Genomic DNA, 26,222 nt, shown 5'->3' with positions numbered 1-26,222 from the left:
ATGTTTAGGGTTATCCCTATAAAAGATATTGATGGACTCATATATACCTAGGATGGTACTTTTAACTTTCAAGGTGAGCTACAGGTCCTTCTGATCATGTACTTAGAGTAACATTTTTGCCATTGCTTTGGATGAGGTATAATACATCCAAGCTCGGAAGAGTTGATTGGGAGTAAATTTTTGTCTTGAGGTTTATCAACTAAGATATCTTGGCCCTAAGAAATAACTATCTGTTTGTACTCTTTTTCTTTTTTCTTTTTTTTACCTGATAGCTGATTTTGTTAGGTGAGATGATCTATCCTGTTGTTTTGTTTTAATTAGTTTTAGAACCGGTAAAAGTAACTATGTGATATATATACAAAATGGATTTTTGAAAACAAATTGAATGACTGATCTCAGAATCAATGTATCTTTATTGGGAAAGGATCGAAAATTCCATACTTAGTGCCTCCATCTTTGAAGAGAGGTACAAGTGCACTTGATGCATAGACTTATTTATATTTTTCTACTTCCTAATTATAGTCAGCCAGATAGAAGTTGAAAGTGACTCTCAGTGGATGAAGATTTTTCAGGCTGGCTATTGGCTGGGTAAGCTTCATCTTATGTTGGTTCTAAAACCTCCTAGCCTGAACTACCCATTTAGAATTGGGTTGGAACTAGTAGAGCCCAACCTAGCCCGTTTAATCCACATAAACCTGAATCCACCATGCCTATCTACATAAACTAAATGTTTGAGTTTAAAATAGAGGAAACAAAATGAAGGTGGTCTAGGCTATTGGAAGAGAGTGGTTCTTGGACTGTTAGCTGGAGGTTTGTTATGCCTCTAGTCATAGCCTCCTTGCTTTTGCGATGTCTCCTACTTGGATGTAACAGTCTTGAGATTGTGTGGGCCACGTAAACTTGCGGGCTTCAGATTCAGGGTTAGAGTTGGTGTTTGTTGTGATAAGGGAGAGGCAGAGGAGGAAGAAGTGGATTTGCAAAGGTTTTCAATAAAAGCACCAAGGGGAGCAGAGTGGTTTTATTGATGTTTTTATTTTGCAGCGGGCCCTAATGAGTTCCATAACTTCATCTTTTAGCAAGATGCCTATGGGCCTTGAAGTTCTTTTTTCTAGTCTAGCATGGGATCATAGCTCTAGCATGTGAGCGTAGAAATAAGCTCTGTCTATAATTCATATTTTGTTGTACTAGGTTAACCTCCATGACCCATCAATATCATGTCGAGAATTTATCACCTTAGCATCTCAACAAGAAGGGATACTGCACAAGGAGGAAAACTTTTAAAATTTATGAGATTAATACATTGGACCAAGTACATGGTGATAATGACGTTTTGACACTTAGCAAACCTTAAATGATGCAGTGACAGCCTGGATCTCATTGCCAGCAATGGACTAAAGCTGGCCATTTTAATGAGTAGGGCACCTCTACTAGAAATTGTCCATCTTGAAATTGATACCTCGCTGGGAAAGAGACTCATCAAATCTGATGGCAAATTAAGTTGTTCTTGATTGATGATGCCCATGCTCCCAAGCTTCCCAATCCCGTCATCATCCTATTACTTTGGTTTCTGCATTTTATCCAAACTTGTGTTGGAAAGATTGTGGTAAGAAGTCCAGTAATATGATTATGCTAGGCATGATAGGCTCCACTCTTCCTTATCACATGAAATCTTGTAGTTATTAACTAGTTTTAGTACAACAAGGGACTTAATGAAGCAGTTGGCTAACCCAAACATCCTTAGGCCATTCAAGACCCCTCCTAGACTAGTGCAGATGCCAGTTCTCCGCCAAAAGTTTTGTTGTTGAGAACCACATTAGTATCACCAACATGGAACCCCTTCTGATTATCTTCATGATATGGTTACTGTAGTCAAGCATCAATTACTGGTTTACTGATTTATTGATTTGTGGCAGCTGTATAGGGACGCTATGATGTATTGCTCCATTTGCTCAAAATTAATGAAACAGGAAATTATGTTTTCTAATTTTCGATATGCCACTTAAAAATAGTGCTATTACATTCTCCAATTTTTTAACATATAATGCACAGCTTAGTAATGGGAATTCATAATGCACTGCAGGTGACGTAGGTGCTTTGGGCTGGTGGGATCTATTTATAAATTTTGGGTAGTATTCATTTGCTTTCCTATAATTAGTCGTTTCTTTGTCATGTCCACTGCAACTTTTTGACATAGCCCTCTACACAGAATTGCAGAGTGCTTTGCTTTCCTCGTTTGTACAAAGTGGTCTAATCCAATGATTCATAGACAGCCACATCATGCAGAAGCAAGCTCTTCCTCCACAGCAATTAGATATCGTGATTGGAGTAGTGGCCTTGTGCTTCCTTCAATCGAGGATCATGATCAGGATAGATTATGTGGTCTGCAAGACATAGGAGGGCATATAATGAAAATTCCACTTGTAGCTTTCCAGGTTTTGTTATGTATGCGCTTAGAGGTATGTAGACCTGAGGAAGTTATTTCTTTTTTATATTAATTATTAAACATTGATGGATGACACTTGACCATCATGGAACAATGATATCACTTTCTTATATGACATGGACTTGGGATTGCTTTCTTCAACTATGTCATGTTTTGGTTGTTTATCTAGAAAATTGTTCTTGTTTTATAATATTTCATCAGGCATATCTTTTAGCAGTAAAATTAGGACTTACGACAAAAATCACTTCAAAATATTTATTCAAATGCGAGAAAAAAAATTACTTTAGAAAGTCATAAAAATATTTAAGTTTTCTACAGCTTTATCGTGTCTTCAACAAAAAATCTTATCCTATCGAATTTAAGTTTTGTTGTTGACCTTGTATGACATGGCATAGACCTGGTGAAGGCAACGTCACTATGAATGAGATTGGGATCATCGCTCGTCGAATTGTCCTGGACTGGATGGTTTGGGATGTGTCGAACTGTACCGATGGCTAACTAGTACAGTTTGGATGTTCGATTCGGAATGCTGGTGAAAACGGAGCGAGAGAGAAGGAAAGAGAGGAAGAGAGATAGAGGGGAGGGAAGAAAAGGGAAAGACCAGCGGTGGTCGAGGCCGCCAAAGGGTCTTCGAGGCGGTCCTCCATGGGATGCGAGAAGAGAGAGAGAGAAGAAGAAGGGAGAGAAGAGAAGAGAGGGGAAAGCAGCGGGGAGGCCACCGAGTAGCGCAACATAGCCTGCGGCGGCCTTTAGACGGTCCAAAAGGGATAGGGGCTGTTTTGGATCATTTGGCGGCCTCCCTGCTGTCTTCCCTTCTCTCATTTTCTCTCCTTTTTCTTTTCTCTTTCTATTCTCATTTTTTCTCGCGGAGGACCAGGGAACCTAGGAGGCCTTGGTGGCCCTTTGTTGGCCACCGCCGATGTCTCCACTGGCCTCCCTCCCCCTCCCTCCTCTCTCTCTCTTTTCCTCCCCGGTTAATGTCGGTTCGGGCCTAGTATGGGGGCATACCGACTCGTATTGCCGGCCGGTCAGCATGAGGTCTAATTTTGAGTCGGTGATCTTTGTTTGCGATGAAATCTTTTTTGTAGGAAATTACTGTCACCTAGAAGCATAAAATGGAATTCACAAGCCAAATTAGAGCACAAAGGTCCCCAGTTCTTGATTATGTTTGTGATGTACATTAATACAGATTCATAGCTGAAGAAATTCATGCATTCAATAATTTTCTGCTATCATTGAAATTAGTTATTGTTGCGTCATGGTGTTAACTTAGGTAGTTATTGTGTGGAAAGCTTTTGAAATATATTTTTGCTTTGATCTATGCTTGATGTTCCGTTTATTTTTGTGCCCCTTTAAGTTTCAGTGGAAAAAAAATAATTTAATTGATTTCTTCATACCCTGTGGATGATAGAATGTGCCAATCAATAAGCCACACGTATGTTGTAACATGAGGCTGTGTAGAAAAATGATTGTGTAATAGAGCTTAGGCATGTTCTCTCAGTGAATTTATTATGGAGAATGGCCTTTTTGGAGCCTATATGTGGCAGAGTGGTGGCATTTAATTTTATGAGGTTGCAAATGTGAGCGAGGTGGTGCATGCAGACTCAGGAATCATCATGCAAGTCTTTCTTCATATTTATTTGATAAAATAGAGGGGGTGTTTGGTTGGGGGGAGTGGGGGTCTAGAATCGGAATCGGAATGGGTGATTCTCATTTCAACCGTTTGGTTGAAAGGAGTCCCATTCCAATTCCGATTTCGATTCCGGGGTGGAATGGGAATGGCTCAATTTATATAAAACTCAATTCCTACTCTCCTCTATGGATTCAAATTTCCATTCCAATTCTGATTCCGATTCGATTCCGGTCACGAACCAAACGCTTCGAGAGATTTGGTCATTCCGATTCCGATTCCGATTCCAAGCCATTCCGATTCCGATTCCTATTCTGATTTCGGTTGCGAACCAAACACCTCCAGAATTTCTTCAAATTTATCTCATAAAGTAGTTGTGGTGACAACAGCAACAACGATGATCATCCTGAAGTGATTCAACTGATGTTGCGGATGCATTGCAACAGAGTTGTCAGTGATTTTTTGGTAGTTAGACATGCAAAATGAAGAAATAATGTCTTGCTGATAATTTGATGCTGTAAGCGAATCTTCTGAGTTTACTGCTTATCCTTTTAATCAAACTGACAATTGAGCAACTAAAAGTTGTAGGTTCCACTTGGTTATACATATGTGTGGATTGATATGCTCCTATCTCAAGATCCCTCTTGAAGTAGGACATTGAACAATGAACTGTGAATTGATGATTTTATAGAATACATTAGATAATAATTATTTCTCTTGATCTGATGCCATTGGGAAAGCAAGAGTGGATAAAGGGCATGTTGAGGATGGGTATTACTTACATCGGATTTTGCTAACAATTGGAGTATGGGTTTTGCTTATCAAGTTGACCCACATATCACAATATTGATATTGGTAGATGGGCTGATCAACCAGAATACCTACTTGTTTACTCCCATCAATCGACTGTCCATGGCTGCAAGGTTTTGATGTGCTAAATGATGTTATATGTAGCTTCCATGAATACAAAGTAATATCAGAGAGCAATAAGTGTAAGTCATGTGTCAATACTTGGTGGGCTAAAGCAATGAAGAAAGGGCCTAAGAGATACAAATGGAAGAGCAAAAGAAAAAAAAAGAATAAAATGAAGTTCAATGCTCTTTTGAAGCATATGGTAGGTACTGGAGCAATAGGTTGACTAATTTTTGATGATGTAATGATGAATGCTTTGTTATTCACAGCTCAAATTGGCATAGGGAATGGTGCAGGAGTGCATCTTTAGATACGTACAGTATCATTTTTTTTATTGTGCTGCTTCTGACTGGAGTCCAAAAGAATCCATGTAGTTCATAGCATTGGAAAATGCAAATAACCAAATGGAGGTCCAGTAGACTAGATTATGTACAAGAAAATGCTCGAAACAACTTTAAAAGGAAAAGGTTCAAAAACGTGGTGAAGGATAACATTAGAGTAAGTAGGGGTCGAGTTATCTGGACTGTGAATAAAATCAACTGTATTAAGGTGATAATTGTTTAAGGGCATAAGGAAATCTAGATAAAAATTGGAAGGAATCGATGAGAAACTCTGATAGACAGTAATAAGTATGTTCATGGTAATCAAAGGGAAAACCTAGTCCAAAATAGATCAACAATTTGAGAATTTAAGGATAGTATCACCATTCACCATTTGTGGCTACTTCAATTGCAGAACTGACAGAAGATGAAGTGATGAACAAGCGGAATAAGAAGAAGGGCAAGAAAAAATGACTAATCCCCTGTTGGTTTGTTGTAAGTGACGATTGACATTGAAAAGGTCTTTTTTTTTGGTCACTTAAGCTAATCTCACGTCTAGAAATAAGATGATTATCAGGTGTTCTGTTTTTGCTTGTATTCGTTGAGTCTAGGCAGAATGTAACCTATCATATGGTAACATGCAGAATAGTGACATGTTGTTGATTTGAAAAGATAAATAGCATTTTCTATAGATTCATAAAGCATTTATTGGGAAAATCTCTGTTTTCTTATGAAACAAACTTGGATTTTGTTTGGCAAGTAATAGACACATTAACAACAAATGAATTCCTTGTTTAAGTTATCTTGATAACTTAGCATGAGTTAAATCAACTAAGCTAAGCTTCTCTTGCTGTAATCCATAACCAGAACAGGATGCATTATGTTGTCAGGTCCAATCATCAGACTAACATTGAATAATGTTAAACATTATTCCATTTATGACCATGATCTTCTACCTGTGGCTTCGCTGGCTTCCATAATGTTGCTACCAGCATTGCATCCTTCTACTAATGCTTCAGTTCTTTCTTAAACAATTTTCTAATTCCGGTATCAAGATAATCTAAGTTCAGTTAAATGAGTAAATTGCTGTCATTTGGTAATGTTCAGAAAATTGTTGTTGTTTTTGTTGCTGGCTGGTTCCGTGTTTTGATAAATAACTGATGTAGACTTTGGGAAGACTATGGTGAACCCTAAGATTGCTCTTCAGTCCAATAGTTAAAATCTCCAACGATGAACAGATAATTCAAATATGTCTTCAAAGCAGGTGAGAAGAGGTTTTAAAGTTGATCAATCCCTTCAGTATCATGTGGCTTGGAACAAGTAAAGAAATCATGCAACAACGGCATAGACTTAGGTTGCACAGTTGGCCAACATAAGGGGCTACAATAGACCATAATTTTGCAAATTAGGAGCACTTCTTATATGACTGTAAAAATATACAGAAATAAGTATGTGCATTTAAAATGCTGATTATGCACTCCTTACCTCTACTCTCTAGCAGTGGACAAGAGCTTGTTATGCTAATCTGTTTGTTAGCGTAATCTAAACTAGTAGCTGAGTCATGATTATTCTGTCTATGGTTACAGGGAACGCCACCTAGTGCTCGAAATATTCCAATTTTGGCTCTTTTCCTGCCAATGTTTCTTTTGCAAGGTGCCGGCGTCCTCTTTGCTATATCAAGATTGGTGGAGAAGCTTGTTCTTTTACTACACAGTGGATCTATTAGTAATAGATATCTCACAATTTCATCAACTGCTCATGATTGCTTTGCCTTCCTACATCATGGTTCAAGGTAGTGTTGCTTCATTTGTTATGAGAATTACTCTGCTATCAGCAGACATGCATTATCAGGAAAAATATTTATAGGGAATTATCATAATAGTTTATTATCGCATGCTTGCCATATGCTGTGCTATGAAACACAGATTGCTGGGTTGGTGGTCTATTGATGAAGGAAGCAAAGAAGAGCAAGCTCGCTTGTTTCATGCTGAAGCTACCGGGTATGCATCACTGCATCTACATAGTTCTAAATTGTAATTGGAGGTGAACTAATAACAGTTGACAGCAAAAGTCCTTACATACTTGATTGTAACTTCTTCATAGCCTGTAAACCCTTTTCTTTGCTTCTTCAAATGATGAACCACAATGGATTATGGAAAACTGGGATAATATATTCAGAAATTACTAAATGAAGATAATGCTAAAACTCTGGAGTTAACAGGTGACTTATTTCTAGGAGTGGTGAAAATATTGACTATACTATTAATTTAATTAATGGGGCTATTGGTTGCTCATGTTTATCATTGGTAATGTACTTATGAAGCACACTGAGATTATGGATGGAAAAGTATATTTAGAAATCTCTAAGTGAATGCTAGTATTTGAAGTTAGGGGGGTTATTCATTCATAAGGGTGATGAAAGCAAGGTTCGTAGTTTGGATGCTGAACTATATACTCAAGTTTCGTCGTTTCGATAACAGATCTCATATCAATACCATCCTATTATAGTGGGTCTATGGTTCAGTATGGTACGAGACAGCGTACTAGGTGTCAGTATGGTATGAGACCGCGAACCGGTATGAGACTAGTACGGTATGGTACGTCCTGTACCGAATGATATGGTATGTCCAGTATCGGATGGTATGACAGATCATATTTGTGCTGATAGAAAACTAGTACTATATCGTACGAGTAATATACTATATTGTATGGAGCTGCACTAGTGCATCAAACAAAGTTTTTTCTTCTGGTTGTTTTCAAGATTTCGAGCTTTCTTTCTTTAGTTTTGAGTGGAAAATAGGATTTTGTGAGGTTGTTTTTGATGTTTAAATAAAGTATGTTTTAGTTTTTATGTTACATTTCTAAAAAATAGTGTAACTACATAATACATGTTAAATTAAATAACATTAAAATATAAAATATTTATAATTAAAATTTGGAGATGCAATATACATGCATCTATTTAGTTTTATATCCAAATACAAGATTTTTGCATGATTTTCCAATATTTTTCAATTTCAGCCCATCTAGGGGATGTAACAAAAAAAATGAAAAAGGAAGAGGGAAATAGTTGGATCGGACATCCTGCTCATCCTTCCACTCTCTCTCTCTTTCTCTTCCCCCCTGTCATTTCTTTTCTCCTCTCTTACCTTGAAACAGAGGGAGAAAAGGGTGTTAGGCCCTTTCTTCCCTAATTATCGAGGCCCAAGATCAATATGAGGCCCTTACTAGGTTGAATCACTTGGAATCAAGCTATTTTGGCCAGTTCTTGCTTGGTAAGGACCAGTTCACACCAGCTTGTGCCAAATACCATACCGAGACCACGAACTATTCCATTTTGTGGTCATTACTGTACGGTATACTGACAAATCAGTGGTCTGGTACGGAATTGTATACCATGGGTGAAAGTATTGATTTTGTTGATGATTCAGTTAAGGTAAGGTTGCTCTTGGTAGAGATGAAGTAACAAGCAGTGCACAAGATTTGGTTGGTTAAAGTTAGTTGTCGATCAAGAACTACCATATCCTAATTGGGCTCCAATTTCTTGCAATTAAAACCAGACCAAATGGCATTAAACTAAATTGAATGATGGTTAGCTTGGTTCCCTTGGTTCTCAGATTACCTAGAGGCCTTTTTTTTTTTTTTTCTGAAAATTTGGTAAAATAATGTGTTCAAGAGGACCCATTAAGAACGAGTAATGATCAATGTAAATGATCAACTAGTATTTTTAGTTTTTAAGCTTGTTATAAATACGATATTTATCATGCATATTAGGATCCTTTTAGTTTTAGTTAGATTGGTGTACACAACTCTTGATCTAGAATTTAACTTGCCTAATCAGGTTTACAAAATCACAGAATTTAAGCCTGAATTATTTCTATGCAAGCGTAAACAATAAGACCCAGTGTGGCCTGTTTGGTTTGGTTCTCAAAGTTGATATAGGGAATGTGCAGCCCAGAAGGAATGCATGGATCGTATGGAAAGCCTTGGTTTCAATAGGAGAATGATAAAATAAAGTAGAATAGCTAGAATAACGATTTTAGTTTTTAAGCTTTTAAAGAGTAAATAGTGGTAGTACTCTGAGATGGTTTGGTACCATTCAGACTTGGCATGGAACTTTTAGAAGAAAATAGTAAGGTCACCTAAATCGTGTTAGTTGTAAATGCTGGTTACCAAGGATCCGTGATTACTAAAAGATTAAACTGGGTGAGTACTATAGTGAGAAACCAGTTTCTTAAATGCTAAGACTGACAACCTAATGGAGAAAACTATTTAAGATGTTTGAACTTGTTTGTCTATTTCATAGATGGTCCTAGTGGGCAGGGGATCTCAAACTTGTTCTTTTCCACAGATGGATTTCATAAACATATAGTGTCAAGAAATTCTAGTTCTTGAAGTTCGCAAAACATGAGACCACATCTCTAAGCAATGGCGGAGCCTTCATTGGAGGTGTGTTATGATCTCTACGAAATTGCAAGTTCTACATAGGCAGTAAAATATCAAAATTTTTGAGCTGGTAATTTAGTTTCTAATATCTATTATTTCCATACTTATCCATTATAATCAATATGACTACCAAAAATATCAGGTATAACGGCTCCCTATCAATGTCGAACTTATAAATGGTGGCCTTGATATGTGGTGGTAGGGATGGCAATCGGTCAAGACCATTTGGGTCAAAGTAGGACCGACAACATATGAAAACTTGACCCACACTCAACCCAACCCAAAATCAGGTCGAAGCCCTTTGACCCATTGCACCATGGGTCAATTCTTGGTCGATGCTCATGGCCCAATTTGACCAATTTAACCCATACCATAGTCTAACTTGCAAGGCTTAATCCTTGACCACAACCTACTATGTCTAACCCTGTTCTTGCAACTCTTAATGACTCATTTTCAAGATGAATTAAATGACTACCATTGGAAAGACCAATCTCTTGATAATCCTTGCTGAAGGTCATGATTCAACCCTACCTAAACTATCTTAAATAGAACTCTACTCTTGTTACCCGCGTTTGGTCAAAGCTCTACTAACCCATACCTGGCCTAGGGACCAACTTAAACTTTGATTCGAAAAATATGACCTGTGCTCAATCCATTTGAAAAACACGGCACAAACACGGTCAAAATAGGATTGGATTGGGTTAGTTAGGTTTCTGAGTTGGGTCAATTTTTGCCACCCCACTCCTTGGTATTTGTGAGCGAGTCTGAACTGCATGTATGCATTACAGTAGGGTGGATCAAGCTTGAATTGGGTGTGAATTGCTTAGTACTGAGTGGGATAATTATGAACCTTTTTTTCAGTTTTTTTAAATCATGGGAAAAAGTGCTTTACACCAAGGTTTTAAATATCATTGGATGGAACCATCCCATTTTTTTCATGGAGTGGGATGCCCCACATTTCAACATGGAAAAGTCAAGATGGTGGATGTCCAGCCCCATCCCTGTTCATTTCTTAACTTGTCTTGTCCTGACTCTTGGGACAATGGCTTGTTCCAACACTCATATGGTGGGATGCCCCACCGGTCTCTTGGTGGTTAAAACCTTCCTACTTCATAGATATCCAACTAGGTGCCGAGCAATTGGGGCTCAATCCAGCATTATACAGGCAATTTGGACTTGGTTTGCAGATAATGAGGCATAGGAAGGCTCCATATATTTTAAAACCTTGGTCTCACGGGCCAAAGTATATTTCTCAGACCACATATGTGTGGTGAAACTGGGCCTACCATCCTAAAACTGGGTACTTTCTTGCAATCGTGCTATTTGGTACTTGACCATGCCAAACATGTTAGTGCCCATGCCGATAAAAATTGTGTCCATTCTCCTTATACATACATTTCATGTATGGTTTATGCTTAATTTTCTGTTGATTCCCTAAAGCAACATCACAAGTATTCGATTCCAAAGCTAGCTTCATTTTGAGGCCGTATCTCATACATGCTTGACTATGAGTTGATAGATGAATTTGATTGTTTTTGATACTGAAGTTTGTCAACCTCCCCCTAAACCACATTGAGAAAAAAAAATCCTGGATCTGTCTCCCTCTACATCCGATGCCAGTGCCAAAATCGGGCAGCATAGAAAGTTATTCTTTTATTATTATCATTATTTTTTTATTGGGGAGGGGCAGTCATGATCTCCGTGGATCTATAGATTACATAATCCCAGAGCTACTTTAGTTAGTGTCGCTCTGATGTTTATCCAATGTGGAATGCAGGTATAACACTTTCTGTGGTTACCCACCCGAGGTGGTGAAGAAAATGCCTAAGAAGGATCTTGCTGAAGAGGTGCATATCTGCAGCTTACGGCTTGCCATTGTGTTATTTTGACATACTACATTCTTTTCAAAAACTTATTTTATTTTTATTTCCACTATTTTTTTAAAATCAGGTTTGGAGATTACAAGCAGCTTTGGGAGAACAATCTGAAATCACAAAGTATACCCAGCAAGAGTATGAAAGGCTCCAACATGTAATGTTTCTAAGCCTGAGTAAAAGTTTGTGGAATTAATCACTATTTGCTGCTATGGAATCTGATCTGCTACAGTCCCCTTGTATCATAGAAGTTGGAAAGCTATTTTGTTTTCAAGTTCTGATTAAACAAGTTCACATAAAACCAAAAGTGAATGAGTTTTATGAAAACATTTGTTTGATTGCTTTAAACTGAAAACCTGTTTTTTTGGAAAAATTGACAGGCTATACATGTTAAATATGAATTTAGGATTGAGCGGTGCTTTCATAAAACTTGTTTCACAGATTATACAGTTGTTGCTTAATGAGACTGATTGATAATTAAAGAGTCCCTAAAAACATTATTTCTTGTTGCTCTTTGTATTTTTTATTAGTCTATGGGTATCTTAGCATACTGTCCATTTCCCTTGAGTGCTCTGTTAGCTTGATTATGTTTGAACGGACTTTTTCCATGCATTGATCTTCTTGCATTTGATCTTACACATTTTCCTTCACTAAACTAATCTTTAGAAAATGTCTTTCTGAGGCTTTTCTGTTATTTAAAATGAGGTCCTAATGATATTAACCACTTAAAATGGGTAAATATTTGATATTAGCTTCCAATATGGAAGAACTGCTCTTTAAGCACTCAACATTACAAATTCTAGTCTTGATATGGGCTGTAAAAATGTCTGATTCAAGACAGATCCATATAGGAATACGCTAAAACATGTTAAATTCTGATGGATTCCTAGTGGAGAAAAGATATTCATCCGAGAAGATTGGAATGGACATACGGGAAAATGTAATGTAGGTTTTTAAAGGGTGCATGGAGGTTGCAGTTTCGGAGATAGAAACAGGGAAATGCCATTTTGGAGTTCATGATGGCATATGACCTTTAAAGGGTGCATGGAGGTTGCACTTTTAGAGATAGAAACAACGAAGGAAATGCCATTTGGAGTTCACGATGGCATATACCTAGTATTCGCTAGCACTTTCTTTAAAGAAAAGGACTCTCACTTGATAAGTTCTAGAAGTGGGTATGATACTAGTTGAATAGATTTCTTCCTTGCTGGATAGAGTAAACGAGTTTTGTGTAAAGATTGTAAAATTATACTAGATGAGAATTTAACCACCCAACGTAGATCGGTAATTTTGGATGTGCATTAGGAAATGGGAGAGGACTTGAGAACCTGAGGACTGGGTGGTTGAATTTGTGATGAGAGAAACAAATGGCTTGTAAGGATGGAATGTTGAAAGAAGGGAAATGGGATCTAGATGGGAAAATCAATGTCATGTAGGAGGAGATGGCTAACAGTATTAAGAAAGTGGCTATAGTGGTATTAGTAGAATTGAAGGAAAAAGATGATGAAAATTTGGTGGTGGAATAAGAGAGTTCAATTGGTGATTGAGGCTCAGAAAATGTTATATAAGACTACCTAAATGTAGGAATAGAGAAGCATATGAAAGTTAGAAGATGGCTGAGAAAAAAGCTAAGAAGGCAGTATGAGAGGCTAAATTCAAAGCATATGGAGAGTTATATTGTAAGAAACTAATGGGGGAGAAATATAATTATAAGATTGCAAGACTAAGAGAGAAGAAAACTGGGGATTTGGCTTAGGTTAAATGCATCAAAGATGAAAATCAAAAAAAATTTGATCATGGAAGATGAGATCAAAGGAAGATGGAGGCATTATTTGGAGGTTATGTAGGACCAAGACGAAATACATGGAATGAAATTTTAGTAAAATTAGAATAGAGATGGAGTGAAAATTGAGGATCATGAAGTTCTTAAGAATGATTATTTTTGGTATTTAGGATCAATTATTCACAAAAAAGGAAGATTGAAGAGGATGTTATCCACAGGAATAAAGTATGGTGGATAAATTGGAGAAGTGCAATAGAGATTATGTGATTATAAAAAACTTGCCAAGTTGAAGAAAAATTATAAGGTAGTCATAAGACTAGCTATGCTTTTTGTTACAGAATTTCTGGTTGTTAGAAGACAACATGTGCATAGGAGTCTGGTTGAAATGAGAATATCGAGATAGTTGTGTGGTAATACAAGAAAAGATAGAATAATAAATGAAGTCATTCCTAGAAAGGTAGAGGTAGCACGTTAGTTGAGGGCAAATCCAGAGGACGACTTAGATGATTTGGACATGTACAACGTATGCCTATGGATGCATTGGGACGAAGGAGTTATTTGATACACGTAGAAAGAGAGGTAGAAGTAGACCAAATATCACATGGGATATAAAGTAGCAAGGGAGGATTTGGTATAGCTGTATCTTTTCAAAAAAAATGTGGCCTTGAACAGTGTAACGGAGGAAAGGATTCATATAGTCAATCCTAACTAGTTTGGCATTAAGGTTTTGTTGAGTTGAGTTGAGTTATCAAAATTGTAATCTAAACCTAAATAGTGTGTTTGCTGAACTGTCCCGAATCGAATGGTTAAGGGCGTTCCAAGCCATACCGATGGCAAATTGGGACGGTTCGACTGGACAATTGGAACACCGGACGGAGAGGGAAAGAGAGGAGGGGGGAAAGAGGGGACACTACCACTGAAGGCCGGTAGTGGCCTGCTAAGGCCGTCGGATGGCCGTGGAGGCCTCCACGGCTTGATGTCGTCTGATAGGACGTTTAATCGGGAGAGAGGGAGGGAGAGTGACAGTACGAGAGGGAGGCGCAGTTGGCAGAGAGGCTGTCGGAAGGTGTCGGGTGGCCACTGGGCAGCGGAGATCGCGTGGGTGGAGCCGTAGCTACGAAAAAGGGGTGATCGTCCCTGTTCAATTCATCATGTTTTTTTTAAAACAATGATGAATAGTGAAGCCGGCAAACCCATGTCGGCTTCACTGTTTGAGGATTTTTTTAAAAAAGATCTTAAAAATAGTGAAGTCGGCAAACCCATTGCTAGCTTCACTGTGATCGGTATTTTTTCAAAAAAATCTTGTGAAACAGGGATGATTGCCTCTATTTCTTGCCCGTGGCACCGCAGGCCGCGGTTGCGCCATTTCAGGGTCTCTCTGGTGGCTTTTCTTTCCTCTTTTTCTTTCCCTCCCCCATCCCTTTATCTCTCTCTCGACCGAGAATTGGTAGAGGAAGCAGAGGCCTTGCGGCCCTTTGAGCGCATCTGCGGCCCGCCTGTTGCTACCGTCGGCATATTTTCCGGCCATCCTCGCTCCCTCCCTCCCTTCCCCTCCCTTCTTTCTCTCTTTTCCTCCCCAGTTCCTTTCTCCTCTGTGTCGGTTTGTACTGGTCCAGTTTGGTTTGGTATGTACCTATACCGACTCGTACCTCTAGCCGACCAGCACGGGTCCCGGTTTTGGTTCTGCCTTTCTTGCTAAATACTAATCTTTTGGTCCCCCGTGTGAACTGAACTATGCTAATATTAGAAGATGGCTTATCATGGCTTTACTACCATTGTTGCTGCTGCTGTGTTTGCTTATTTGTTATTGTTCACTTTGTAGTACAATACCAATTTCTAGCCATTATAAGAAGATGAATCTCTATTGGCTTTTCTATCTGTTCTCTATGTAAAACCTCTAAAACTTAATTTACATGCATCATAGCTGACCAAGCAGATGATAGGGCTTCTTCTTCTCCTCCTTCGCCTCCCCCTCTACAGCTACTTATTTTTCCCCTTTCTTATGGAGGCATGTATACAAGGTCGTATATCCAATTTTTTTATTGTCTTTATTGCTTGATAAATTGTGTTATGAAAGTTGATGTTAGATATTTATGTTTTGGGTACTTTATAGTACAATTCGCCATCTTGGTATCGGTACCCATACCAGCACCATCCTATTATAGTGTTGGTACATAGTTCGTATCGAATGTCGATACGGTACAAGATAGTACATCGGTACGAGACCGGTGTGGTACGGTACATTCCATATCGGATGGTATGGGTGGCACAGCAAAACAATGCTTTATACCCTACAATTACACTTAACTAACTACGTAATAATTTTTCAATAATTTCCCTCCACGACCTCAAGAATTAGCTTGTGCAGATCGTTTTGGTTCTTCCATCAAAAAAACATTAAATATACATTAATTGCTCGGATCAGTTATTTGGTTATTAGTTTTGATTTTTGAAGCTAGCTGACTGCAGCTGTTGCTTTTTCCCCTTTATATGAAGTGTAGGCATGCATACATGGTTGTTACATCTACTCTTTTTGTTCTGTTTCATTACTAGATAAATTATATTATGATAGTTGATCTTAGATATTTAGGTTTTAAGCACTTATACACGCTACAACCACACTAAATTAGCTACTTACTAATTTTTGAGTGATTTCCCTCGTCGACTCTAAGAATTAGCTTCGGCTGATCAATCTGGCCATATCTTTTCAATAGCTTTATGAAATGTTTTTCCAGCAAAAATAGATTAAATATATATAATTGCCTGGATCAAGTTGTTCTGGTACTAGTTTTGATCTTTCAATCTAGCTGAGAGTATAGCTTTCAAAGTCCAAGCTTTTTAATTAAAAGCAGGTCAGGTTTTTCTGTTACTGGGTTAATCTCTGCCCTTTCTACTCATGCCCTAAGCTGTTGTTCTTGAGGGAGAAGGTCCAGTGAAGAAATTTGTGAATTGATAAGCAGAAGGCCAACAAAGTAAATGTCAGAATCAGGCCTACAAACTTATACCGTTGGAAAGGTCCTCTTGTCCTCCCCACATTTATCTAGCAACATGCTTGAAAATTTTTGTCAGCATTGCTGCCAACCTTAAATTGACCATTGCTATCAGAATACTCATAATGCACTTGATTCTTGATTCTTCCTTTAAATGATTCCAGGGTTTCTTTTATTGTGACCACCAATTGATTGTCAGTGGCAGCATATCTCATAGTAAGCATTCACCATTGCTATACAAAAATTTTGTATTGGATCATTGGTAAATCAAATTTGGTAAAGCTACTGACTTAACAATCCCCAATAGAGTCTAAAGCATTCAGCAAGCTATGCCACGCATGATTAGAAAGGGCAATATTAGAGAGGGTTGTCGAGCTCTTCCTTATTGTGTTATAACTATTAGCATTGTTGAAGATATTAGTTGAAACCAAAGAATGTCGTTCCCCCTCGAGCCCAATGGTTCGGGCATACTGAAGGTGGAATGGTATGCTTTCCCCCTTGATTTGAAAGATTCGGTGAGGGAGGGGGAGAGGGAGGAGAGAAAAAAGAGAGAGTGGGCGGGGGGTGGGGGGGGGTGGCGGTGAGGTCCCTCTCTCTCTCTCTCTCTCACCCCCTTCTTTCTTCCTCCCTCCCTCCTTTCTTCCTCCTCTCTTTCCTCTTTCTCCTTCTCCTTGTCCCCCTCCCTTTCCTGCTTTCTCTTTGTTGATATCGCCCAGAACAACATGACACGGTACCATACAGTACAGCTAGGCAACTAGTATGGGTCTCGGTTCTGGTACAGCCAGCATTGGTTCGAAGGGATTTCCTTAGGGCTTAATTATGTCGTTGGTGACAATTTCTTTGTACAACATATATCAGAGGAGCGTGTGTTATATGTACACTATTGTATCATTCTCCCTGAACATTTCATGCATACTGCAACTAGAACTTACGCGTGTGACTAATTATTACTTTGTATACTTGGATTAAGGAATTCATACTATCAGGATATCCATGATTTAGAACTTAGAAAAGGGGTAGGGGACACCTCTTTAAGTTTCTTCATTATGAAATCACTTTGCTTGACTTGAGCTATCTAGAGAGTTGAATCATGATTTTTAAGGGGGGCTGGTTTTCGAATTTGTCAAAAATATGAGAAATTAATTGAGATTGCCCCATTTATACCTTCTCAACAGAAGTCAACATTCCAGAAAATTTGAGACATGGAATCAAGAAATAGTGCAAGTAATAATTTTGATGCTCATTTCTTGTGTGGAACATACTATGAGTTCAAGAACTTATTCTACTTTTTCTCCGAATATGATATAAGAGAAGATTTTTAGTCTTCAAGTCTAGAATACGGTGCTTGTAGATGTGCATTGTGAAGGAAATCGAGTTGCATGCCAGATATAAAATTAAAATGCAATATTTAATCTAACATGTTTGCAAGAGATCGCATCTCTAAAACACCAAGATTCCTCATAGTTAAGATTAAAAATTAAAAGATCTGATTTTCACCTTGCGTGGGTAGATCTTCACCGCGATTCGATGATCGTGGATGTTTTCACGGTTCTTTGAAGCCGCACAAGCGTTCGACCTCTACAGGTATCCACACGAGGTTGATCTGATCAGGAGATTCTGATCTCATCGGGGTGCTAGCTGCTTTGCTGAATCACTTCTTGGATGTTGAATCCTTTTCTGTTTCTCTTCTCAAAAGGACAATAGAACACAAGAGGAGGAAAGATAGGAGAGAAGGTGGGCGTGGGCACTTAGGATGTCCCACTCCTTGGACGTTCCACACGAGAGGAGGCGTGAGATCAAGTAGCGCACGCCCTCCTTTTCTTATGCGCTATTTCCTTTCATGCTTTTCACTTATTTTTACGAGGAAGGAGGTGCAAATCAGATCCACATCCAATCCTAACCCCATTAAAACTCTTTTTAGGATTTTTGGCAAAGTGTTTTGGGGCAGATGGACTCTACAAGATAGAGTTCTGCCCCAAATATTTGTGCGCTTCTTATCTCCATACAAAAACCAGACTCCACGGTAATAAGTTGGTTTGGTGTGGTCCCATGCGAGACGTGATCTCTCTTTGACCAAGTCACACTTGGTCAAAGGCTTAATCAAAATCTAATGTGGTTTGGCTTCATAATAAGTAAATTACTTATTGATTCCAAACCTTTTAGATCAATGAAATCCAATTTGACTCAAACTTAGACCAAGTCTAATCAAATTAAATCCTAATTTAATTTGATTAAGACTCAACCCTAATTATTTGATCAAATCAAATAATATAGCAACAATTACCGATAAATCCTCTAACTCACTAATTGTTAGCAAGTTCTCTCTTGTAACTTTTACAAATCAATCCAATTATCAATCAAATTGATAATTGGATTCTACAGTGATTCGAAATAGTAATTCAACATCCGATCAGTTAAAATTTCTTATGTATGTGACCTTATAGGTTCTATTCTATTTGGTAATGAGATATATTATGATTTCCATCACAAATATCATTGAAACTCTTTTCAATTGATGGAATAATTTTAACTCATCAATGAGAATTATTGACCAAAATAATTCTTGTTAGTTTCACAATCCACAAGTAACGCCTAGCAACATGCAGTGGCAATCCAGCAGAATGGAAGGTGTTGAACTTCTTAGGTATAGTTATCGCGTGATATAGTTCTTCTATCGTGAGTCCCGACAAGACGGAGGTTCTGGAAAACTCATCAAACCTCATCATTTGTCATATGTAATATTTATTCAACTTGAGTTCATACCATGAAATCTTTATTCACACTGCCATGATCATAGTCTTTAGAATTCAGTTTCATAAATCACATATGACTACTTATCTATCAAGATCAATAGATCCTATCTAGGTACACATCATACTGCAATGAACCTACTGCATCCAACATGCACCACAAGGACCCATATAGCTAGGGATCAAAGAACTAGTCACACCACTGCAGCAATTTCATTGTGAATAGCTGAGACACCGTAGGTCAAAGAACTAGTCACACCACTGCAGCATCGAGAAAGTCATGATGAGTGAGTAGACATCAAAGATTTCGTGTTGGTTACATTTGGTATCTTTGTTTTCTAACAACCACCTACACTCTTGCTTCAGTATCCACACTTTGTAGATTTGAGACTTGTCTATTCAAAGGGAAGTGATCCGTGCACCAATCTCACTGGATCAATCACAATCTCTATAATGATCCATCGATTGGGAGTAATTTAGGAATTAATCACGAATGACATGTCTTAAATTCTCAACTCTTGAAAATATGTCATCATTTTATTAATTCCTTGGATGATTCATGAACATTTACACAACTTGAATGAAAATAAACTGTTTAATTTCATTAATAAATAATAAGGTCAAGTATAAAATTGTCTTAGAAAGAATAAATGTGTCAGTCAGATTGGCTTCTAGGGCATACATCTAACACATTGATGGACTGGCTTTAAAGAGGAAGCTGATTAAATAAGGACGTGATAGAGTAACTTTTGGGTGAAAAGGGAAAAAAAAAAAAGGAAAGAAAGAAGGTAAGGATAAAGGAAGGGAGGAGAGTTTGGGTGAAAAGGAGAAGAGGGATGCCAAAGAGCTAGAGAGGAATGAACGGGAGAAACTAGTGTCAGAGAAGGATCACCAAAATGGTTGAAAAGATGATGTCTGATCCATGATAGGGCAGTGATGTTTCATGTTCTCTACTATGTTAGATAGCTCTGAATTAGGTGTAGTTTTCTGCCTAGGAGTAAAGTTGTAAATGAGATATAAGCTAGACTCAGCTCAGTTTGACTTGAAAATAGCTTGTGCTCAACTTGAACATAGCTTCAGATGTGAAATCCAATTTGAGCTCAGTTCTTTTCCTACTGAGCCAGCTGAAACTTGGCTTGATTAGGCTTGAATGAGATATGGCTCCAGAGGCAGCTACAAGGGACAGCCAGCAGGGGAGCTGGAGGGACAGTTTAGTAAAATAAGAAGAAAGGTGAAAAAGTGGTCGGCCATTTTTGCTAATTCTGGAAGTCAATGCTGATTAAGAGAGAGAAGAGGAGAGGTAAGGAAGAGGATTGGCTTTGCTAGATCTTGAAATTTCCACCAGTGTCACTTGTTACAGTGAGAGAGGTGGAAGGAGGAACAAGAGAGCTGAGGAACAGGTCACTCATTGTAGAGAATTAGGGCCCGCTTTGGTCTCCTCTATCTAAAAGCCTTAGGCTTGTGTCAGCCTCTTCATTTAATGGCTGAGGGATTTCACTCTCTTCCACATCTATGAATACTCTTGTAATTAAATCCACACCTCTTGGTTTCATTTTTAAGAAAGAAAAGACAGAATATTAAAGATAGGAGTGCATTATCAAGGAACATAAACAATAACTTTATAATTAAATAGGTTTAAGAAGATAAAAAACATTTTTACGTATAAATAATGAATTATAATATATATTTATCCTTATTTTTTATCTATATATTTTTTTTGAGCTATTTTTAGCTGAGCATGAGCAAACTGCACGTAGTTGGTGTTCAGCTTGTTTATATATTAAACTCAAATGCTTGTCTTGTGTTGGCTCCCTTATCAATTGATCCAGCGCTGCTCGCTAATTGACAACTCTAGCTACAAGTCAGGTCCATTCAACCCCAAAAGCTCAGGACACGAAGTGAGCCAAAATGGATTGAGAAATTGCATATATAGACACATCTTGAAACAATGACAGCCATGACCATCGAACCTTATCACAACTATTTGGGTCTTTCTTTTGTCTTTCTTTTTTCTTTTTCTCTTGTTTGACATCCCTCTTATGACTGGCTGTTGATATAATGTCAAGCCTCCAATTTTTCTGTTTGGGCTTGGGACTGGTACCTATGGTGTTCATCCTGAAAATACCATGCAAAACAATTAAATACCTTTCCATAAACACATGATTACACTAGTTTTAAAACCAACAAAGCCACAGCTACTTGAATTGGGAACGGGTGCAAAAGTAGATTCAGGTGTCAGATCATATCTCTTGAAGATACCTGGAATACCTAGCATGTTAAGTAGAAAGAACACAAGATGCATGCAATAATGAAAATTAAAATAATATATCTACTAAGCAGCTTTACAAATACGGTCTTTTTTTTTTTTTTTTAATGAATAAACCCGTTCAAAATTATGCTTCAAAAGAGAAACAAGAAAGGGTGCATTGACCAAAAATCTGAGTTTATCAATCCATCAGCATCAAAAATAAAAATCATGATTTGTTTGTTGACGGTATCAAATCTTGTCTGCCAAATTCTGCTTCCTTCTGTAACATGCTATGCCAGAACATGAGTTGAAAAATTTTCGTCATTAATTGCATATTTGAATTTAGTAAAGGCAGAGTCGTGCAAGGCATGCACAACATGTTTCTGTGGAATTTAATAGAGTCGATGCTTATCTCATACTAGTGCCAATATGGATGTTCTGCTTATTAACTACCTGACTTCACCTGTTCATGATGTGCAAAATTGTTTGGATGTATGATGGAACACTGATGCTGAATGTGTTTTTCAATTAGAAAGTCCTATGTTTAATGTGTTCTACTTGGTCATTGTTTAAGTACAATTACAAGATATGGTGGTTCAATCATAGTATATAATACCTGGAAAATACTTGTGTGTTTTGGTGATGAATCACATGCTGAACCAATAATTTATGCGTCACTTATGTTTAGATTCATCACTTTGAGGATATAATACTTCTGATTAACATGGGTCCAGTGTACAAGACAATATCTGGCACAATAATGTAATTCAATCTTTTATGAATGAAAATGATCTAAATACATAGATCAATGTATTATCTTAGGGCATCAAATAAATTGCATAGGATGCCTTTATTTTGGTCCATGGCCTATGTTTTGACTCTTGTCAACTTGCGTTTATGATCTAATAAAATAATCCATTTCATTAAAATATCAAGGTGACTGGTTCAGTATATGCTAGCGTGACAATGCCATGACGAATAATTAAGTTTTCTGATTCTTATTTTCCTGGGATTAAATTATGGAGGGATGTTCTTTACCTTTTCACGTTATGCTGTATTTTCCTACCACAGATATGCTTTTGATGTTGCCTGCTTTTATTATTTTTGTGAAGTTGTCCGTGTCTGCGCAGCTACTTTGCATTATGTTGCTGAAGTCAACCCATTTCTGTTTAGTTCCTTTATTTTTCTTCCGTCTGTTTAGTTAAAATCTTGACCTTGCATATTTTATTACACAATCTTCTCTGTTAAATTCCTAGGATTTTGTCTCTGAGACTGTGGTGCTTACGAATTTCTTGTGACTTGTTGTCAGGAAAAAATCCTGTGTAGGGTTTGCTTTGAGGGAGAAATATGCATGGTCCTCCTTCCTTGCCGGCACCGCACACTTTGCAAGTATTTTCATTTGCTTAAATCTGCCATATATCACGTTTCTTCTTGCATTTGCCTGTGGTCTTTAGGGCTGGAAATGGGTTGCCTTTGGCTTGAGGTCTAATGGGCTGGGCCTTACACAAGATAGTCTTGTAGAGTACACCTGGACTTTGGTTTAGGATTTAAGGATGGAAATAGATGCAGCTCGGGTATGCAATGGTTGTGGCCTGCCCTACCCTAGCCTATTTAATTGTCCAATCAATCAAAAATATTAAATATATATTCATTATATAATACTAAATAAATTGATATATATTATATTTCCTGTGTTAGAATAATTTTGATTACCTAAAATTCCTACATCCAACTTTCATACTCCCATTTTATCATTTTGACTCTTTTTTTTTCCTGATCAACCCATGTTCTTGTGAGAACTTTGTAGATCTTTGTGTCATTAAACCCTATGGTCTCCTCATATTTTGCCCTGGTAATTCCTACAGCTTTGACGGCCCACCTGCAAGTTATATATATCAAAAAAAAAAAAAAAAAAGAAAAGAAAAAAACTGCAACATACCCCTTTGATATGGTTGGGTTTGCTCTATGAATCTTGGACATAGATAAGGGATAATAATGATGATATCCACAAACTCAGTCATCCAGTCAACTTCAAACATATAAATTGCAATATATACTCCATAAGATAACATTAACGTGGTGAGCTTTAAAAGCAACCATCATGTCTATGTTAACATGTCAATATTCATCAAAGAAAGGAAAAGAACAAGAAAAAAATAAAGAATCCTCTCTCTCTTATCCTGGAGGTATTCAAAAAAATATTCCAGGTACAAAGACTTATCCAGGGTTTTCTTCTTGAAGGAATATGCTTCAGGGACCAACCTCAGTATTGAAAAAAAGGTTCCATTGCCATGTGTCATGCAATACTGATGCTTCACACAACTGCACTGTGTATCACACGAACTTGATGAATTGCACTGATCCCCTCGTGCCCATGGTTCCTCCCTCAAAAGAAAAGAAAAAAAAGAAAAAGACAAAAAAAATGCAGCATCAACGCCCCATCCCCGAACCAAAAGAAAAAGAAAGAAAAGAAAATGCACTAGAGTTGAGCTTCATCAAATTATTCTTGTAGGCTTGTTAAAATGAGTACTTGATATGTCTCTTAGCCATATCCAACAAATATTGGTATCTGATTTGCATATAATATGGCTGTCTTTGGAACCACACCTGACCCAGACTTGACCCTTTTCCAGCTGTGTGGTGTGCTAATTTGTTTACAAATTGAAACTGTGACTTATGAATTTGGTTGTCCTATTTGTGTCTTATATCGTCTTTTGTTGATATCACGCAGGCCTTGCTCTGAGAAGTGTAAGAAATGCCCTATATGCCGGGTCTCCATCGAGGAGCGAATGCCTGTATATGATGTATAAGCTTGACTAACCTGTCAAAACAAAGTGAAGAAATGTATAGGTTTTTTCTTTTATAGCTGTTTGTGTGGTCTCTCTCTCTCTGTGCGCTGGCGCATGCACGCTGCCTGATATTTTGTAAGATCCAACTCGATTGCTGAATGGTGCATCCATGCAGCCTAAAATTGCTTGTATTATCTGTCAAAAGCATTTAGGTGACACGGTGGCCGTTCCAATTTCTTTTCTTTCCATGTAAAAAGATATCTACTTATGTTATAGGCTTGTACTTGGTTTTAAATGACCTTTTTTTTGGTATCTGTAAGCAAATATTGACGTGTCCAATTTAATGGTGCCCTCAAAATTTGCCCTTTTGAGTTAAGAGCTGAACGTTTGTATGATCCAAATTGCTTTTCTGTTTTCTTACGAGACGAGCCCCCCCTACTTCCCTGGAATGGGACATTTAAAGCAAGATTGCAAGGCTGTGCCGTGAATTTGCAGGGGGCATTCATTTGCCCCCCTCTTTTCCAGCCACGATGTTCATCTGTTTCATTTTCTGGGCACCTTAATAATATCAAACCAGATGACGTCCTAGATGTCTTGCTGTACTGAATGCTTCTCTATATTGATGCCAAATCAAATTCAGCAGGTGAGGCCTGATGCTATGGTTTCTTATGGGTTTAATCTGCGAAAGTAGTTTTTGCTGTGGTTGGCAACTGAATATTCCAACACAATTTTTGTTTGTAAGGTCGCACTCAGATGAGTCTATGAAATGCACTTTTGCAGCGGCCTAATTTTCTAGGTGTGCTGTCCTTTTTATTAAAAACTAAACTTAGCAGGTAGTCTTTTTGTTCTTGCAGCGCGCAAAAGCAAATTTCACATTCCGTGCCATTTTATTGCAGCACTCGCAATTGGTTAAAACGCGCTTCAGGAGAAAAATCACAAAGGTAACGAGTAGTTATACTTGAGAAGTTACCGTTGTGTTTCAAGATTCATGCTTGGTGCTTTTTTTGTGTGATCATGGCAGCGGTGGGGATGGTGGGCAACCTCGGAAACAATCAGGGGGATCTTGCCGGGGGAGGGATGGGGATGTGGTGGAAGAGGGTAATACAAGGACATCTTGTGTGGGTTTTGCTGATGGTGGAGAAGCTCACATGGTGGCTTCCGGAGGTGGTCAAGTTCTTCGAGGAGATAGTCAAGGTAGATTTGGAGTGGATGCCTTCAGCGATGATAGCCAAGAGCCTCGGCCGGTGAGTGGCGGTGGTGCGGGAGTTTGAGATGCGAGCTGGGCTGAAAGGAGAGGTGGTGGTATTTAGCTTGGAGTAGGGCCACTTTGTGGTTCAATTCTTGGAGATTGGGGAGAGGGACCTGGTACTTAGTTGGCCATGCATGATTGTCAGCCAAGTGCTAGTGATTGAGCCTTAGCGACCTCATTTCTTTCCAGTGGAGGGAGCGATCTGCTTAGCCCTGGTTTAGGTCCGATTGCCACGGTTCTCGATGGAGCTGTGGGGGCAGGCAGCAATCCAGAGCATCTTCAGCCTGATCGGCGATCTAGTGGCGATGGATGGGTGCATGGTGGAGAGGAGGCTCAGCTTTATCCGAATGTGTGTGAAGATCAATCTCTTTCGGTCATTGAGGCCGGGAGTGCTCATCGAGGGACAGCAGGGCCTCTTATAGTAGCGATTTGTGTAGGAGAACTTAGATGGAGTTTGTCTCCGATGCGGTAGCTTTCACCTCCAGCAGTGTGCCCTGCTAGAGGAGGGGAGAGTCCGCTTTGTTCAACAAACATGGTTTGAGCCGAAGAAGAGGAGGTGGGGGTTGTGGAGAAAGGGCCTTGACTAGGGCAACGGTTGGTTGCCATTTGGCAATAGATGCCCAGGCCGGAGGCAACGGGCACTTTGGTGAAGAAGGGGATTAGCTCAACACAGGTCCCCAAGTTGGATCTTAGGCCGAGCCAGCTTAGGAAAAAGCCAACTCGAGATGACTCAGTCTAAGTCGACACACCATCTGGATCGAGCGATTAGATGAAGCCATCCAAGATCG

At 38.5% G+C, this 26,222-nt stretch overlaps 1 non-coding gene across 1 annotated transcript in view; it reads left to right on the top strand.

Annotated features, from left to right (window-relative positions):
* LOC105048734 (uncharacterized) overlaps positions 1 to 24,561 on the top strand; it is a 43,144-nt gene extending 18,583 nt beyond the window's left edge. Inside the window, exons 7-14 of the transcript XR_012142993.1 lie at positions 2,081 to 2,126; positions 2,207 to 2,456; positions 6,892 to 7,097; positions 7,231 to 7,305; positions 11,529 to 11,598; positions 11,702 to 11,782; positions 22,706 to 22,785; positions 24,128 to 24,561. This is a non-coding gene — a transcript (uncharacterized protein). The remainder of the gene's footprint in view (positions 1 to 2,080; positions 2,127 to 2,206; positions 2,457 to 6,891; positions 7,098 to 7,230; positions 7,306 to 11,528; positions 11,599 to 11,701; positions 11,783 to 22,705; positions 22,786 to 24,127) is intronic.
* Positions 24,562 to 26,222: the final 1,661 nt, after the last annotated feature.

This window comes from Elaeis guineensis, chromosome 7 (genome assembly GCF_000442705.2).
Source record: "Elaeis guineensis isolate ETL-2024a chromosome 7, EG11, whole genome shotgun sequence".
NCBI classification, from domain to species: domain Eukaryota; kingdom Viridiplantae; phylum Streptophyta; class Magnoliopsida; order Arecales; family Arecaceae; genus Elaeis; species Elaeis guineensis.
This window is presented reverse-complemented; position numbering and strand designations above follow the sequence as displayed.